Consider the following 13592-nt stretch of genomic DNA (forward strand, 5'->3'; position numbering starts at 1 on the left):
TTGCTCAGGGACACAAGGGCTGGTACTGATCTCTCAAGCACTGAACATCTAGATTGCCAGGGATAATACTGTAGCTTGTGACCTTGTGACTTCCTTCAGGCACTTCTGGAGAGAAATGTGTTAAGTTTAACCTCTGCAAGGCTTAATACATTTATTTTAAATGAATGCCCATAGCAGGAAGAAACCAAGCTGAATATTTCGACTCTGAGCTCTCCAGTGATAACTTCACTGGTTGTGTCCCATAGTGATCCTTTGAGTACAGTAAAGTGCTGCTCAGAGAAAAACAAATTCTAATTTATGTTTTCCTCCATTGGATTAAGGTAGAAGATGGGACATTCCTTCCATATCAATCCAAGCTGGAAATAAGGAAGCCGACTCAGACTCTGTTTGTAACTGCAGTGATGCTATGGAGTTCTTTAGGGATCTGACAAAGAACAGATATCTATTGGTTCATTAATACTGCATATCCTTATATTCATCTGATATAAGTAAATCTTGTAAAAGCAGTACTATCACTTTCTGGTGGCCTCTTTCTACAAAGCAGAGTTTGTAATAACATGAATCTACATACAGGGTAAGTTCTATAATACTTCCCCATAATTTTGTGAGTGTAATGCTAATTGTGATAGATGACAATTATTTGCTGCTGCTTCAAGCTGATAAGCAGCTGTTATAAATTAAAAAATACAGTTTTTCAGCCATAACCAACATCTAGAATATAATGAGATTAGTTGCCAATTTAGATATATTTAAAAAACAGCTCAAACCACCTCAATATCAGTGAAAACATGTGTCAGGATTACTGACTAGACCTTGGCAGGACTTCCTGGACACTCCACCTGGCAAGACTGTGACAATCAGATACAAGGTTAAATAATATCCTGTGCCAGCCATCACAAGTGCAAGTCAGACACAGAAAAGAGGTCTTCATAGTGGCTATAAATTTCACCACAGCACAGGAATGGAAAAAACTCAGGAAAGCTCAGGAAAAACAACATGCTTACTTCAGAAGATGAAGTTCCATACAGACAAATTCAAGATCCAGGAATCAAAGTGGAGCATAATGGTGTATCACTCCAAAGGTCAGTCAAGGTATTGGATGGAAGCAGCACCACTTCAGGAATTCAGGTCCAAGGTTGGAAAGTTGTTCATCACCAGAAGATTGCTGATTCAGGCATGCTTATTTTCCTGAGTCATGCTTTTTCTTCTGAGGAGCCTTACTGACTATCCTTTCTGCATACACAAGGGCAGAGGATCTTTACGGGCTCAGGCTCTTGGTCAAGTGACTCAGCTTCCTGCTGGCTGATTATTTACCTTCCAACAGAGCCCATTCTGCTGATGTCTGAGAGACCTTGCTTGTCCATGATTTGCAAGGTCAGGATCTATCAACTTTGGGTGCCCTGCCATTCTGTTGGAGGAGGAGGAGGAGGAGGAGGAGGAGACTTGGGGTGGGGGGGGACACCATTCTTTGCATGCTTTCACTTCTGCTGTATCCACATCGGAATTAGGGAGAGGAATCATCTTTGGAGATCAGATGGACTCCCTCTCAGCTGCTTCCAACCTGACTCCAAGGCTGCTGTGCCCTGAGGATGACCCGTTATCAAGTCTGTACCTCAGAGCTCTCAAAACAACCTTGCGGCACTGTATTGGCTGGTGGTGGACTGGTTGGGTTTTGGAATGGGAAGAATAGCTTGGTGCTTTGCGCAGGGTCGTTAGATTTCCCCTTTAGTGCAACCACTTTCTGTCAGTAAAGTTCTTTTGATTAACCTCATGGAGTCAAGTCATGCTTTTCTGAGAGGATCAGCTGGGGCAGGTCCTTACACCCTGCTTCTCTGATTCTGAGTCTGACTGACCCAATGGTCCAAAACAGGATTCTTAATTGCATACTAGGAAGTGAGGACAATTAACCAGTGGAACAGCTTTCTGTCAAAAGTTGTAGGTGCTTCATCACTGGAGGTTTTTAAGAAGAGGCTAGACAGTCACTTGTCTGAAATGGTATAGGATGTCCTGCTTGAGCAAGGGGTTGGACTAGAAGACCTCCAAGGTCCCTTCCAGCTCTATTCTGATTGAAGTAGTCACTAAAAGAGTTGATTGCCCACTATCAATAGGAAGGTACATTTCCTTTTTAAAAACCCTTTGTAATTCTGGAGATTCTTTCTCCTATCCCTCCCACTGTTTAATGGACTTTTGTCCTGAGTTTCCTATCTCTTGAAACTGGGCAGTCATTGGGGAGTTGACCAAATGGGGATTTCTGTGCTGAAAATGGCTTTCAAAATACCTCCCATATTGTGCCCAAACCTTGGAAACCAATTTAAAAGGAAACAAAAAGTAAATGATTTATTAAATTTATTTTTCTAAGAGTGTGTGCTGTTATTCTCCAAAGAATATAGAGGGTTTATGAACTGTGAATTATCATTACTGCGTGTGTTTTAATCTACACATGACATCAGTTTAGCTGTGGCTCCTTAGATTCTTCAAGAAAGGACTGAACAGCATATTACGTCATTATTCTTGCTAGTCCCCTAAAACATGGGTGTACAGATAATCTGCAGCTTCTGAAGGTATTAGGTACAGCTAACTTTCCCCCAACATGGTTCTCAACTTGTCCAATTTCTATAGAAACCTTTTTATTTTCATCTGACAATAATTGATAATCTCATTATCAATTATTCATTTAATGACAAATGACAATGCAAAATAGTCACCTTGAACATTATAATGCAGCTAGATAAGTTGAAAATACTTTAGAAGTACATTTTAGTCCAACAAAATTAAACCAAAACAGGAAAGGCTAAATAAAGGCAGAAAGCCAATTTGGTATAGTGGTTAAGGCATTAGGCTACAAACCAGGAGATGGTGAGTTCTAGTCCTTGGGCAATCTTAGGCCAGTCATTCTCTCTCAACCTTAGGAAGGAGGCAATGGGAAACTACTTTCAAAATCTTGCCAAGAAAACTGCAGCGACTAGCCTAGGTAATCACCAGGAGTCAACACTGACTTGAGAACATAAAAATAATTAAGTAAAGCCAATATTTCTCCAGGAGTCTTGAGAGAGAGAGAGAGGGAGAGAGAGAGGAAGGGAGGGAGAGAGAGAGAGAGAGAGAGAGAGAGAGAGAGAGAGAGAGAGAGAGAGAGAGAGAGAGAGAGAGAGAGAGAGCGCCAGTTTGGTTTAGTGGTTAAGGCACCAGACTAAAAAAAAGCGGGGGATGGTGAATTCTAGTGTCACCTAGGCATGACAGCTGGTTGGGTGAGTTTGGACCAATCACTCTCTCTCAGCCCAACCCACCTCACAGGATTGTTGTTGTGGAAATAATAGGAAGGAATATTATGTACATTAACCACCATGAATTACTTACAAAGGTAATAAAGGGATTTTTTTAAAAAAGCTAGTAAATAAATAATCTGTCTTTTGACTTCTCTAGTTCCTGTGTTTGTAATTCTAGCTTAGCCCTGGCAACTGTGCCTACTCTTTTAGGTGCAAGACGTGCCACTTAAAATCTAACCTTTTTTCCCACTACTAGAAATGAAATCATATCAGGATTAACAAAACACTGAATGTATGAATTCACAATTGAGTGCTCTTCAAACAGAACAGGATTACAATACCCAGAACCTCTATTGCCCTCCCTGCCAGGAAATTGTGACAGCTATAAACTCAGCATTTCCTGAGCTGACCAGATTGAGGGAGGCTTCATTAATTAACCACTGGTGATAGTCATGTACAGTGCTTTTTTTGTAACAGAAAAAGGTGCAGGAACTCACACATGTCATACAACCCTCCTTGCCTACCATACAAGGTTCCATCCAAAAAAGGTGCCGGAACTCCGTTCTGAGCGTTCTATGAGAAAAAAAAGCCCTGGTCATGTACAGATAAAGTATGGACTTGGCATCTTCATCTGCACATTAAGGATATTGATTCATATTACTCAAATCCTACAACTGTACACTGACATAAAGTCTGGCTCATCTGGCTCATCACAGTGGAACAGCAGCATGCAATGAATCAGTCTCAGCTCGTGTATTTCAGTCAAAGTACACAGGTTCTGCTAGCTTTCCCAGGAAACATTTTTCCTGTGAAATGCTTCCCTCTCTGCTCTGTTAAAACTGTTGCCAAGGGCAATGTTAGTGAAAGTATATGGTGCCTTTAGTTGGTTTACTTGTAATTAGCATAGCAAACAACATTATTTCAGATACTCCATGTTGTGTAGTGGGTTCCTTGGTGCAGGAATGAAGATGAGACAAGTGAGTTCAGGAAAACTCATGGTTTATTGCTTGCAAGATCTGAACTGAGAATTGGGCTGTAACTAGCCTCAATATATAGTCTAGCCCCTAGGTGGCAGCCAATAGGTTTGAAGCAACCATTGCCACCTAGGGACAGCCAATAGCAGCACTGGAGACTTGTAGTCTGGGTTGCTGGAGAGCCATTAGCTGCTCCAGCAACCCACGTGGTATTACCATTGAGCCCAATACATAACACTCCACACAACAGCCTTGTAGATATTTTTTAAAAACAGAATCAAGAAGAAAAGCAAAAAGGATGGAAAACCAAAAAGAACAGAAAAAAGATTTGTAAGCAATATAAGATTAAATAAAAATATCATCAAGTAATTTAGATTAATACTGCAGGTTGAAGTTATCTTATATCAATTTGAAAATTCAGAACATCATTAAAGTCGAATTGCCACTAAATAATTCAAATAGTAGCCAGTATAATCTGTTCATGTCAGAACAAATAATTGTCTCCTTATTTAAAGCCTCAAACAAGAATATATTAAAGTTCTGAGGAATCTAAACTGTGGTACAATAAATAAATAGCTTCCAAGTTGAATTAAATTTTGTATCAGAACTATTCTTCAAATGTGGCTATTTTTGACACTGACTGATAACTCACACAGTTTAATTTGCTCTTCTTCTATAGAGGGAATTATGAATAGTTAATACAAAGAACTATGTTAATGTATGATAGCCAAAAAATAAGAAGAAGAATACAGCACCTTTGCAGATTAACATACTGTAAAAAGGTAAAGGTAAAGGTTCCCCCGCACATGTGTGCTAGTCATTTCCAACTCTAGGGGCCAGTGCTCATCTCTGTTTCAAAGCTGAAGAGCCAGCGCTTGTCCGAGGACGTCTCCATGGTCATGTGGCCGGCATGCATAAACTTTCATGAGTTACAGTCATTTAATCAGATGTGTGGGGTGGCTAACCTATGTAGGTGCAAATAGTGCTTGCATTGTTTTTCTAACCAAATGGAAACAATATGAAAGTACTTGTAATCTGCCTCATATATAACCTCCATCTGCATGACCATCCTGTCTTCCCATTTCTTCCTCGCATCCCCTTTTAAATCCTATATTAGTTTAGCCTTTCTGTGCACATGGTGAAATGGGGCATAGCCCACAAAAGGCCATGCCTTTAATATGATTTTGATTGATTGATTGATAATCTAGATGGTTATTAAAGTTAGACAGTTGGCTTGATAATATAGTTTGAAATTTGGTTCTGCCAATCTATCTTTTTTCTTGGGCATTTATAAAATCTTAAGATTATCCTTTGGCCATTTTATTTCACAAAACAAAACTAGTTATTTGTGTCTGCCACTTGTTTAATACTTTTGTCTTCATGTCCAGTTGCCCACTATCCACCTCAGAACACAGTATCCCACAAACAGATCTGACCTATAACAGAGACAATGTTAATCAGTTAGAATTCTTTGCAATCTTGGAAGCAACATTTAAAACTACAGGACTTGCCACAGAGATCCAAGAAAATATGAGGCAGACAATTGTACCATAGACCAGAAGAACACAGAAACAGGAAAATCAGTCCTTCACCATCCTCCCAGCAAACAAAAGGCAAACTACAGTTACCTTGGACAGGATGCAATATATAAAGAAAACTAAAGAATGACTGGAGGATGAGAGAAGTTGTGCAAAAATTCAAACAAGCACAAGTGCACTGTGGCAATCCATAGCACCAGAAAAAGGAAACAGACCACCACCTTCCACAAAATGGGATGTAATTTATCAAAAAGCAACCAACAACTCAATCCACTAGAGCACAACCAACTCAAGCTATGATAACAAAAACAAAACAGCAAACAAAATCTCCAAAATGACCAACAAGCTATTACAACCATTGCACAAAAATCAACTAAAGCCCCCCCAACATCTTAAGTAAATCAAAGTAAATCAAAAGACCCAATAGCAAAAAAAAAACAAAAAAACAGGAGTCATTTACAACTTATAGTGTAAGGACTGTAACAGCCACTATGTAGGACAAACAGGCAGAAAACCAGCAGAATACAACTCTTTAATCTCCCAATACATGGACAGACTCAACCACAATTTCAACTGGGAAACTCTGAACATCCTGTACTAAGCTAAATACAAAAACTAGGGAATTCCTGGAAGTTTGGCATTCAGACAAATCAGCTATCAACAGACTCATAGAAATAAACCATATTTACACACCATTGAAAGGAGACAAAAAAGGTAAGAAAGAAAGGCCAGAATACATCCCCTACAGCAGCAAATACCTAGAAAAGCATGGATCAATACCAGACAAACAATCAAACAGAAAACAATACTCTAATCAAAGAACTACCAAGGAGAAAACCACTAACCACCAACACAAACAGAGCAAGCTACAGTATTGTATTGCAACCCTCACACTTGCCAGCACTGATGGTGCTATCAAGTTGAATAATGAAATTTCTACAAGCAAACCACTGAACTCAGAGAGCACCAAGGACTCATAGTTCAACCATGAGCTACATAGTTTATTTTCTACTGGAACTGTATTTTCAGTTGTGATTGGAGTCATGTGAAAACAACACCTCTCAAAATCTCACAAAGTTTTAGCTATAAATAATAAAATAAAATAATTAAAATAAATTAAAATAAAATAAAATAAAATAAAATAGGTCAGCTACATGCATTACCTGTCATGGGCCATTAGCAGCATTCTTTTGAATAAGGGCTGGAAAATACAAGTCTTGAACAGCTATGTTTTTATGCTATGATGTCAGCCATTTTTTTACTTCTACCTTAGAGGAACACAAAATGCATAATTCAGAATGATATCAGAATAGCTTCTTCTATTTGTTCAATTTGGTATTGCAAATGGATTTCTTTTTTAATGATCCAGTTTTATACTGCAGTTTGAAAAACACTGAAGGTTAAAAAAGCAATTCAAAGAAGTAGTTAGTGCATGAAACAAGTAATGATATTTGTAGCAAAGGAGAGGTTTAGAACTGATGAGATTAATGCATTTGAACATGAAGGATGGATATTAAAATGATTTTTTTAAAAAAAGACTGTTGACATATTTGGCTAAAAACACTATAAGTCCTCATAAGACAAATATGATAAAATTAGCTGCTTTGATTTGAACACTACTGTATTGCCTTAATATAGTCTGGAGAAAGAAAAAAAGGGGTTGGAGGCAGAGGTAAAGGCTTTTGTAACATATATGCCAGCGCTTTGGGGAATGTGGAAACCAAAGTTATGAATCCTAAAACTACTGCTAGTATTGGCTTATAACAACAAAATCTTGCAAGTCTGAAATTGCCTCATCCTTCCCTTCCTTTATCTTGAAGGATCATGTCTGAGATGCTTTCTTAAATTACATTACATTTCTTCCTCTGACTCAGATTTCTTACTTGACCATGGTCTTGGTTGCCATTCTTCCTCTTGTTCTTCAAATTATTCCGACAGCCAATGATACTGTCTGATCTTCTGTCTACAGTTTGGGTAGCTGGAAGAATGGTAACCAAGGATCAAGTGAATTTGCTGGGCATGGGGAAGGACAAGACTGGACATTATGTTGGATGTGTACTGAGTTGCCACCCTTCTTATTTCCATTCATTTGTTACTTGTAGGGAAAGGGAGATTTATCTACTCTCAAATGGGATCAGAACAAAAGTCCCTCTCTTCTGCACTAATGAGAATGGTTTTCTTCTAAGCCACATGAGAAGCCAGTTTCAATCTGCTTCTTTTTAGAGAGAGAGAGAGAGAGAGAGAGAAAGAATTGCCTGGTAAGAATTGTCCCTATAGGTTTGTATAGCAAAGGTTCAGAGTCAGAGCACTTCACGGTAAAGATGAAATCAAGAGAGTGGATAAACAAAACTAATGGGTCTGGCCAAGAGAAAAATCAAAGAAGTTGCTGGAAAAAAGTTGGACCAGAATGATTATCAAGATAAAGTAAAATGACTTAAAAGCTAGACGGGAATAGGAACAGAGAGCTAGAAATGAAACTTGAATGAATGACTGGAAAACTCCATATATAAAATGGTGGGAAAATAGAACGAAGTGATGCTGGAAAAAATGTATGATTGAGAAGCAGTGAGGTGGGTGATTCAAACCAGGGCAACAGGGACAACCAAGAGAGACCCAACTGCGCTGGAGAAATTGAACTCTTTGGTGGGTTTGATGGAAAAAAGAGTTGTTGTTTGTGATAAAAATAGTGTAATTAAATTGCACTCAGTCTGTAATTACTTAATTCTTACCAAACTATTTTCAAGCAACACAGATGCAAACCACTTCTAAAAATTACATTCACACCCTAGCAAGAGAATGCTGTTGTGAACTGTAGGCATTATTAATGAGATGTTTTGCAAATATGCACTCAGACTCACTATGTTACAAATTCTTTTCAGAGATAGATAACTTGATGAACATTGACTGCTAATTAAAATGCATACAGCTGAGATGAAATGTTTTGGTGATCTTATACAGCAATTTCAAGAAATTATAAAAAATAAGAAGTATTTATTTATAGTCCCTGGATCTTTCCCTGAGGCAGTACTATGAAAATGTAAGAAACATGAATTTTTATGCTGATAAATCATTAACTTTTGGAATAGAAATACAATCTACTTTGCATCAGGAATCTGAACAATTAACTTTATCAAAGGCCACTATGTACATGAGGGGCTGGTCCCTTTTATCCCTTTGATGGATTTCAGGTGGTTTTCAGGCCACATCTGTACTCCCAGCTTGTTGCTTGGGTAAGAAAGAGGCAAGTAAGAGCCTTGGTGGAGCAGTGGGCTAATGCCTCCTTAAGTAACACCAGCTGCCTGCAATTAGTGCAGGTTCGCATCCCACGAGGCTCAAGGTTGACTCAGCCTTCCATCCTTCCGAGGTAGGTAAAATGGGGACCCAGATTGTTGGGGGCAATAAGCTGACTTTGTAATAATGCCGCTTGGGGGGGGCGAAAGCCCTAATAAGCAGGCATATACCTACATAGAATGAAGGCTATTGCTAAGCACATTGATTTGTGCTTTAAATTGTAAGCCGCCCTGAGTCTTCGGAGAAGGGCGGGATATAAATGGGATTAAAAAAAATAAAAAATAAAAACTCAAGGACACAAACTGATAACATTTTGGCGGGCTGAGGAGCTGGGAAGAGAGCCCTTGCTCCTGGCTAATTGAAGAATGTGATTTATGACTGCTTTGTGGGGGGTGGGACTTGCATTCTGTTACTTTGTATGGGGGGGGAAGGGAATCTAATTTTGTGTTCAACTATGTAGTGCCGATACTTTGTTTCCTGAATAAAATATTCTATGAGGAAGAATTCTTGCCTTGAAGTTCTTTTGATGGGTTTCATCTATCAGAACCATGACAATATGTGGATAAGGTCAGATTTACATGACAAAGATAAAGATAAGAAAATTCCTTAAATATAACAATTAAAAACTCTTAAATATAAGAATATAAAAGTCCATTGAAGCTAATAAATTCAAATAAATAAAATATGATGTTATTTAATGACAAGACATTACAGCAAGCCCAAGGTTCCCAGCATGTTCAACTCCCATGTGACTGGAGCAGGCTTCCTAGAACCTGCAGTGATGTGGCAGGAGCTTCTCACCTGCAGCCTTATTTCAGGAAAGAGAGCCCTACTTTTTAGGAGATGAGCTTGCCCCCTGCAATGCAAAGAATAATTTGAGTATGAGACCTGCAGGATATGTTAGAGAAGTTTGACTTTCTCAAACCTGCAGAAGGTCTACCATGTAATTTCTCTTCTGCTTCCTATAAATGTGAACCCATGTTTTCATTCTGGTAAATCCAGAAACCAAAAGATTATGTGCCATCAAGTCTCTATCAATTCATAGCAATCACATAGATTGATTCCCCCCCACCCCATGATGATCTGTCTCTAACCTGATCTTTCAGGTCTTCCAGCAATGCACTCGTCACCACTGTAACTTCATTCATCTTGCTGCTGTTGTTTTTGTTGTTGTTCTTGTTGATGGGTTTATATGGAGGAATTTGATCATATCTAACACATCAGCTGGAATAAACCTTGATGATATTTTTTCCTCCCAGTGGCAAATTAAAAATCACATACTGCCTCTTAAGTTACAACCAGTTCTTGTATCAATGTAGTATTTACATGCTGAACTTTCACACTAGGTTAAGCAAGATTGCAAGGAAATGATACTAAATGTAATGACATTATAAAAGAACTGTGGTAAAAAGAGTGGTGGAAACAGCCTTCATGTATGACAATAACCTTGCTATTGGATACTAGCAATTGATTTGCCACTTAGTTGTCAGCTGTCACCATTAGTTTAAGCAAAGACTTGGGTAATTGCTTGCATTGACTTTATTAAACAACTCTCTTCTAGAAAACGTATTTGTTTCCCAATTAGCTAAAAAGACTTTTCACTCAAGCAGCTTTGGAAAATCTATAGAGGATAATTTAACTCAACTGTGCTACTTGCAACATGAGCAAAAATATACTTTGGAAGAAAAATCAAATCTTTCTCCCTAGATTGCATTATCAATCTCACAAAATCATATAATTGTCTAGCTATTCAAATTATTTACGTGACAGTGATTGTCCTCTTTTTATTATAACTGTAATCCTAAAGTAGGATGTAAAATATACCTAAAAACCTAAAACTATAAAACCACATTCATTTAATGCAATTATAACAGTTTATTAAAATATTTAAATCAGGGCAAGAGGGACAACAGAGGAGACCTAACAGTATCCACACACTTAAATGCTTAGGACAGAGGTGTCAAACTCACAATGTCATGTGACATGTCATGACGTATCATGACTTTTTTGCCATTGCTGGCAATGGGGTGGGTGTGGGTTTGCTATGATGCATCCGGCCCACAGGCTTTTATATCTTTCATCTTGGATTTTTCTTCCATTTTTATCCATTTTTCTAATTGTATTAAATTCAACCAATTTAACTTAGTATCTGATAAAACATTCTTTAACTGTATTATATTCTTTATCTTGTTCTTCCAGTCTTCCCATTTATATATCTGATTTTTTAAAAATTTACTAATCCAATCTTTCAGTTCAATCTTAGGGAATTTCTCCATTTCTATTACCAGTGTTAAAAGAGAAATTCCTGGCATTAACTGATATCCCCATTTATCCCATAATTCTATCACATTTTTTAAAAAGGTATTTTGAATTCTCTTAACAATTTTTTAATATCTTTTTTAACCCAATATGCTTCTATAGGATCACCTATTTCCCTTAATTCCTTCAATTCTATATTGCTCCATAATAAATCTCTATCTGCTATAATATCTGGGACCACCCTTAATTGATTAGCTACCCAATAATTTTTAACATTCGGAAGACCCAGCCCACCCTTTTTTAACGGCTCATACCATAAAGCTTTACTTATTCTTGCTCTCTTGCCTCTATTACAATACACCTCCAGCAATCTCTGTATTTTCTTTAGTTCTTGATCCGAAAACTTAATTGGGATCATCGAAAACAAAAAGTTAATTTTTGGTAAAACCTTGATTTTTATTGCTGCAATTCTTCCGAAATATAATAATTTTACTTTTTCATATTTATCCATTTTATCTTTTATATCTTTCTTTAACTTCTTATAATTTATCTTCTTTAATTCTTGAATATTTTTTGGGATGTCAGTACCTAAATATTTGATAGTATCTACTATTTTTAATTTATATTTTTCTTTCAATACATCATTTTCTTCTTTACTATAGTTATATAACATCATTTCTGATTTTTCCCAATTTATTTGCAATTCACTATATTTCCCAAATTCATTCAAATGTGAATATACCTTCTCTATAGTAGCTATGGGATTTTGAAATATTAGTAATATATTATCTGCAAATAAACTTATTTTCGTTTTCTTACATACACCAATTCCTTCAATCAATGAATCTTTCCTAATTGCATTTGTAAAAACGTCCATCAATAATGGAAATAGAACTGTCTCGTTCCCCGGCTTAAGGTTATTGTCTCTGTAACACCATCATTTATGACTATTCTTGCCTTATTCTCTGAGCATAGTTGATTTATCACCTTTCTAAAAAAATTTTCCAAAGCCTAATTTTTCTATTAATATTTTCAATGTAGGCATTCCACACAATCAAAGGTCTTAAAAATGTCTAATGCTAATAAACCAGCCTTTAAGTTTTGATTCTTTATGTAATAGCCTAAATTTAATATCCTTCTTACTACATCTGACATTTGTCAGCCTCTTATAAATCCACACTGATCATTTTTAATATAAATGTATTCAATCTATTTTCAATATTGCTGTAAAAAACCTTAGCATCCTGATTAATAAGGGATTGTGGTCTATATGATCCTGGGTTTGTAAGATCTTTATTAGGTTTCACTATCAATACTATCAGAAATTGCTTCCAGGAACTTGGAATAATTTCCCCTTCAATTCTTGAAACATTTGGTTGTAGGAAGTGAAATTGGAAGATAATTGTCACTCTTTTCCCGGGAAGATGATATTTTTCAACCATTCTCAAGAGAGTTCATAATTAGAAGCAATGAATCACTTCTCTGTCCTATTACAAAATAGAGAAAATCATGACAGATACAATTGTTGAACAATAATGAAGTCCACATCTTTTTCTTGACATTGCAGGAAAAGAAAATCCAGTACTATTGCTTTTATGTAAGGCCAGGTTTACCACAGTATTTGAAAGATGCCTGTGAGAATTCAGTTAAGTACAGAAGTTGTCAACAGTATAATTCCTTGTTCCATGATTTATAATAGGCTTACCTGGAGTAAAAAAAAAGCAGCAGTGAGACCCAGATCCTTTCCTCTGCCTAACACTTAATTAGCATAATGAACAAATAAGGTACATATTATGCTAGTTAGGTGACACTGAACAAGGGGAATAATTGACCAGGGCAGCCATAGCTTTGCCACAACAAGCTCTGCCACTTGAATTAGCTCAGGAGCTTTTCTGTATGTCCCTTTCCTACATCTAAATTTTTCTTTTTCTGTTCTTTTTTTTCTGTTTTGTATAAATATTTTATTAGAATTTTTTAACATAACAAATCATTCAGTAATTTGTAAAACAGAATGTTGTCTGGGTAACGTTTATAAAACAGTCCTTAACAATTAATTTCTATGATCTATATTCCATATGTTAATTTCATTTGATTTCCCCTTTCCCCAAAGTATCTTTCTTTGCAAAACATTAGATTAAGACAATTCTCATTATTTTAATTAACAACAGTTAAGTATATAGTTTCAATAATCCTATTTGTCATTTTAGTTGCCTTATCATAAATCCTGTTACCGTCTTTATTTCAGCTTATTTCTCCCCCCAAATTCT

Source organism: Vipera ursinii (genome assembly GCF_947247035.1).
Source record: "Vipera ursinii genome assembly, chromosome: 1".
NCBI lineage: Eukaryota > Metazoa > Chordata > Lepidosauria > Squamata > Viperidae > Vipera > Vipera ursinii.